The sequence below is a fragment of the Ammospiza caudacuta genome, chromosome 29, assembly GCF_027887145.1.
Source record: "Ammospiza caudacuta isolate bAmmCau1 chromosome 29, bAmmCau1.pri, whole genome shotgun sequence".
NCBI classification, from domain to species: Eukaryota; Metazoa; Chordata; class Aves; order Passeriformes; family Passerellidae; genus Ammospiza; species Ammospiza caudacuta.
Genome location: NC_080621.1, coordinates 3861099 through 3867515, shown reverse-complemented (window position 1 = coordinate 3867515; position 6417 = coordinate 3861099). Strand labels below are relative to the sequence as shown.

Genomic DNA, 6417 nt, shown 5'->3' with positions numbered 1-6417 from the left:
CGGTCCGGTTGGATTTCAGTGGGGTAGCTGTGTTGTATTCAGAGGGGGTGGGATTGCTTTTGATTGGGGGGTGAAGGTTGTTGTTGACTTTGTTTAGGATGTTGGAGCTTGTGCAGGGGTTGTCTCGGGGGGCGATTCGAGCTCTTTAGCAGTAGGGTCAGGAAGTAGTTTAGTGAAAAATGCCAGGTTTGGGAATTGGAGCAGAGGGTTTGAGTCCTTTCTTCCTGAGGTGGGTGGTGGGGTAACTCTAAAGAAGGGGTTTAGTCTTCAATCTTTGGCTTACAAGACCAATGTTTTTATAAACTATTAGAGTTAATTAAAGTTTAAGTAGCTTGTTTTCTAGGGCGGCCGCAAGGGGGAACAGAACTAGAATGATTGTGAAGTATGTGAATGAGGCTAGTTGGCCGTTGATGATGAAGGGGTGTTCTACTGGCTGGCTGCCTACTCAGGTTAGGATGAGGACATTGGCGACTAGGGTTCAGAATAGGGTTTGTGATAGGGGACGGAAGGGTATTGATCATAGTTTTGATGTATGTAGTAGTGGGGTGAGGAACAGGATGAGGATTGAGGCAGCTAGAGCTACTACGCCTCCTAGTTTGTTTGGGATGGATCGGAGGATGGCGTAAGCAAATAGGAAAGATCACTCGGGTTTGATGTGAGGAGGGGTGACTAGTGGGTTGGCTGGGGTGAAGTTTTCTGGGTCACCTAGGAGGCTGAGGGAGAATAGGGCTAGTGAGACAAGTAGGGAGAGCATTAGTACGAATCCTAGGATGTCTTTGATGGTGTAGTATGGGTGGAAGGGGATCTTGTCACAGTCTGAGGGAATGCCTAGCAGGTTGTTTGAGCCTGTTTTGTGGAGGAAGGTGAGATGGACAAGAGTAAGGCCTACGATGACGAAGGCAAGGAGGAAGTGGAGAGAAAGAATCGGATCAGTGCAGGGTTGTCAACAGAGAACCCGCCTCAGGCTCACTTGACTAGTGTTTGCCCGATGTAAGGGATGGCAGAGAATAGGTTTGTGATTACTGCAGCTCCTAAGAATGATATTTGGCCTCACGGTAGGACATATCCTACAAAAGCAGTTGCTATGAGGGTTAGGAGGAGGATGACTCCAATGTTTCAGGTTTCTTTGTTTAGGTATGTGTCGACGGAAGGAGACCAGGACATCAATTAGATCATCACAGGCCCGATTTTATTGATTAGTACAGCAGGGTAAATACAGTTCATAATGAGCTTCATACATATTGCAAAAGTTGAGCTCAGGATTGGTTAGTTACATATCAGCAACTACGCCTACTTCTGCATTCTTATGGTCATACTTTTGATACTTTCTACATATTCTCAGGAAGAATCTCTCTTCCCTATCCTCATGTTGCAGCAAGGGCAGTCTTTCCTTGCCTGTCATTGGTCACCGACTGCTGACTTCTCCTTTCAGCTTACTGACTGCTGACTTCCCTCTCTCAGCTTAACCAGCGGCATTATGTCAGCATGGCCTTTCTCAGCTAACCAACTATTAATAATATCCTCCACAGGTATAAGCCGTAGTAGAGTCCTCGGCCGATGCGTAGGTAGATGCAGATGAAGAAGAAGGAGGCTCCGTTTGTGTGGAGGTTGCGGATGAGTCAGCCGAATTGTACGTCTCGGCATATGTGAGCGACAGAGGAGAAGGCTAGATTGGTTATTAATAATATCCTCCACATTTCCCCCGTTTTCTTCTTGAGCAAGAAGACTAGTGTGCCAGGTTTTTGCTATTGTACGGCTGACCATGTTTTGAATACAGTTAAAGATACAAGGCAAAATAAGCAAAAACAGTAAAATTACACCCAGTAGTCCTATGGCATAGATCACAATGTTCCTCAGCCATGGCCCAAGTCCTAAGCTTTTAAGCCATTCACCAATTCCTAATCCTTCTTCTTCCTTGAGACTGTGAAGTCCCTGTTGCAGTTCTTTTATCTTAGTGGGAATGGACACCGAATGATCAGACAAATTCATGCAACACATTCCCTCAAACTCTTCACATCCATGCCCTTGTGCTAAGAGCAAAAAATCTACAGCAGCTTTATTCTGCAAAACAGCATGGTTAACACTCTGCACATCTGCGGTTAGCATGTCTAGAATTTGTGATGTCTTGTTTAGCTCATCCTTTGCCCAGCACCCTAATTGCTTTGCTAAATTCATAGCTTTATTGGCAGATCCTCCTGGCAAGATAGTTGAAACTACCACTTGTTTGAATGTACCCCAAAACTGTGGATCTCCTATCTGGCTGCAGTCTAAGTCATGTATGCTACGTCTCTTCCTGTTTGAATTTAGACTCAGCTGCATTAGCAAGGATACGTTAGGGTGAAACAATGACAATTTCCCCAAATGACAGGATCCACCCTGTGGTTTGGCTGGTATACCATTCCACGCCCTGTCTCCACAAATCAAAAATATTCCTATGGGTAATTTCATTGGTGCGGTGATATTTGTGCCGTTACATTGACTGTAATGCTGCGGAGAGAATTTACTCACATTCAGGGATCAATCTAGGGTGGCCCATGTTTCTTTAGGTTGGTTTAAATTCTGAGCATCCGAAAATTTGAAGCTAAACCATCCGCCAGCTGTCGTGTTAGACATACTGGCGTTTGTACTTCCAAAAAGATCCAATTCCTCAGGAGGAGAATGCAAAGAAGTGTTAAGTGATTGGATTAGTAAGCATTGGCGATAACCATCACTCTGACTTGCAGTATACCCTTGTTGTACTGGCAGTGTGATGTTTGACATGTTAGACATACATAAGGTTTGATTGTTTATCAAACTGCAAAATTCTCCAGGAGACCACAGCGGAAGTCCCACCAGGCATGTTCGAAATGGGTTAGTGACTCCTCCAAGACTAAGACAAAGCGATGATTGGTTAGTTTGATTAGCAAGTGTCACCCATAAATTTTCTCTTGGTTGACTAAAGTGTGTTATTCCTACTGCTTCACTTGCTACAGCATTGAGCAGTATAACAAGAACAAACCTCATTTTTCTTTCTGCTTGCTTTGTTTTTCCTTTCTTCGTTGTCTTTTCCCTGGTTTGCTAGATTGTCTATTGTAAGGCTGAGTCAGTTTTTGAATATACTAACTCTAAATCAGCATCCTTGCTTACAGGTATAGCATGAGGTAAGTTTGAAGGCTCACTGATATCCTTACTCAGATGAAATCATTCCCTTTTTTGCCTTCCTTTTCTTATCTATCTTCAATCTTGCTGCTCCTAATTTTACTGGTCCTGCCACTTGCAAACTCAATTTTTGCAACTTTTCAATGCAGCAATCTAGTGCTCTATCAGGATTCCTCTTGAAGGGTCCTACAATTGAATGCTGTGTTAAAGGTACTAATTTCCTACACCTTATAGAAACTATGCGTGATTTACTTTGAACCTTAATTCTATTCACAATACATTGTACCTCCCATCGATAATAAGCAAGAATTTTCTGTTCAGGAGACTCATAAAGATTTAAAGCTATATATGCATTTTGCCCTGTTTGTCTCCTTAATTCATCTTGCCAGCTTTTACCCCACGTGTACTCGTGCTCACAAGTGTGACACCACAAATCCCACAATAATGATTGTTCTATCCAAAAAGTTCTATCACAACCCCCACAACGTAGGGCTATCCAAGCAGCACAATGTGGATTGTGACAGTCAAGGCAATGTTCTTTCGCTGGATTTGTTAAACGAAAGGTTGATAATGAGTCAATAAAACCAATCAGCTCCTGGGCTGTCCGGTAGTGATGTGTCAGTGCTCTGTCCACCGCTTTCGAGTACCCCTTCAATTGTAACAGTAGTGGTTGTAGGACTAGAAGCAGTTTTTTCCCCAGTCGCTCCTTGTCCTTCTCCGTAAGGCGATCCACCAGAGGCTGCATCAAAAACAGGTTTAGTCCACTTAGCAGGCACCCACAAAGGCCCTGTAGGTGAGGAAACACAAAGATACCCCCGACCCCAATATAATACTTTTGCAGGTTTTTCCCATAATCCTGTACTCGGGTTCTTATACTTGACCCAGACCTCTGTTTCCTTAGTAGTTTCCTGACTTGACCTCGGGTGATGTTTAATTGCAGGGGGGGGTATCGTCTTCCCCAAAAATACATAAATGGTTAATCACATACAGAACCTTAGCCAAACATGCTTGTGGATCTCTCAAATCTTGATGTTTTTCAATATACTGCTTAAGGGTGCCGTTTGCTCTTTCCACTATTGCCTGTCCAGTAAGGGAGTATGGAATACCTGTCACATGCTTAGCAGACCACTGATTCAAAAATTTCTAGCACTTACTAGGACTCTAGCACTTACATAAGCTGGACCATTATCCATTTTGATACTCTTTGGTACTCCCATAACAGCGACGCAACTTAACAGGTGTCTGGTAACGTGTATAGCTTTCTCTCCTGCCTGAGCCGTAGCCCATATGTAATGACTATATGTATCTATAGTGACGTGCACATGCTTGACTTTACCAAATCTAGCTATGTGTGTAACATCCATTTGCCATTTCTCATTTATTTCTAAACCTCGAGGATTAACCCCGATGCCTAGACCTATTCCACCATTATGATAACTACATGTTGGACATGCTCTAACAATGGCCTTGGCTTCTGACAAACTCAGCTCAAAGTGTTTTGCTAATCCTCTTGCATTTTGATGATACCTACTATGTGCTTCTCTGGCCAATGTATGCTTATCAATAGGACAAGAATTATCAATGGGTAGGGTAACCAATTTATCTGCACGTTCATTCCCTTCTCCTAAACCTTCAGACCATTTATGACTCCTAATATGAATCACAGAATACGCTGCTTTTCTCTCCCGTAAAGCTTTCCTTAGCTGTATCAGTAACTCATACAATCATTTATTATTCACTTCCTTAATTGCCGCTTCCTCTATCCGTCTGACTACTCCTGTGACATACATAGAGTCTGTGACCACATTTAAAGGTTCCTGTAAGTTGGACACTGCCCATACTACTGCTAACAATTCCAGAGTTTGTAAGCTATCTGCAAGGTCTGCTGTGAGGAGTTGATGCTTCCATTGTCCTTTTTCTTGCCAGGTGACAGCAGCACGCCTTGATTTCTTTCCTGCATCTGTAAAAGCTGTAATAGCTCCTTCTATGGGGTATTTTTCTCTCAAAGGTCGAGTGATCCAGTTCCATTCTGTCATCCATTGCAAAACTCTAGGCACTAATTTGCTAGTCTCTACTTTAGCAAATGATGTCAATAATGCTTCCTGTAAATCCTTCGAATTAATCAAGTACCAGTCCAAGGTTTCTTCTTCCATAGGCAATCTAATGCTAGCAGGTTCTCTACCATCCACTTCAAGAATTCTGAGACGCCCCTTTTTAATTAATGCAGCCAATTGTTCAATTTTTGAAGATATTGTTTTCTTATGCTGTAGTGGTGGTGACAACCATTCCAACACCCGTATCTCCCCCGTTTTCTTTTGTAGTTGAGAGAGAGCACCAGGCAAATGGCAAGGGCTATTCCAAATAGTAAGGGATGATCAAGTTGTCGACGAGACACATACCCTTGCTGTACACAATTACTAATTTGCTGCAAAGCAAGATGATGCTCCTTTGTCAGGTGTACAGGAGTAGTAGGGTCAACGCCCTTTACAAAGGCCAAAGGGTTTCTAATAAATGATTTGGTATTCCCACAATGGGCTTCAGCCACTGTAAGTCTCCCAGCAACTTCTGTGCATCGTGTAGAGTCTTAATGTCCAATTGTAATTCAAATTTTTGAGGTATTACTATCTGATCTGTCAAAGTCCATCCCAAATATTTCCAGGGCCTTGTAGTTTGAATTTTCTCTGTAGCAATAACAAGTGAATATGCAGCAAGAGTATTTTTAATGCTGTTAATCTGTAAAGAGGAGAATGGCTGTTGCTGTGCAAACAAAATATCGTCCATGTAATGATATATTATAGTTGCTGGCCATTTGTGACGTAGTGGCTATAATGCAGCATCAACATAAAGCTGATATAAAGTGGGGAAGTTGCGCATGCCTTGCGGAAGAGACGTCCATTCAAATCTTTTATCCGGTTCTCCACAATTTATTGCTGGTAAAGTAAAAGCAAACCTCTTCATATCATCAGGATGCAGCCCAATAGTGAAAAAACAATTCTTTAGGTCAATAATTAAAAGTGGCCAGTGTTCTGGAATCATAGCTGGATTTGGAAGACCAGGCTGTAAGGCCCCCATTGGTTCCATCTGGTCATTTACAGCCCTCAAATCATGTATCAAACGATATTTCCCTGATTTCTTTTTGATTACAAAAATAGGTGTATTCCAAGGGCTCGTGGATAGTCGTAGGTGTCCCTTTGTATATTGTTCCTTTACCAATTCATGGGCATGCATAAGACTCTCCCCTTTTAATGGCCATTGCTTAACCATCACCGGTGTATCCGT

The 6417-nt window shown here is 42.6% G+C and overlaps 1 pseudogene; it reads right to left on the bottom strand.

Moving 5' to 3' along the window:
* Window positions 1–640: 640 nt before the first annotated feature.
* Window positions 641–1697, bottom strand: LOC131569190 (cytochrome b-like; annotated as a pseudogene).
* Window positions 1698–6417: the final 4720 nt, after the last annotated feature.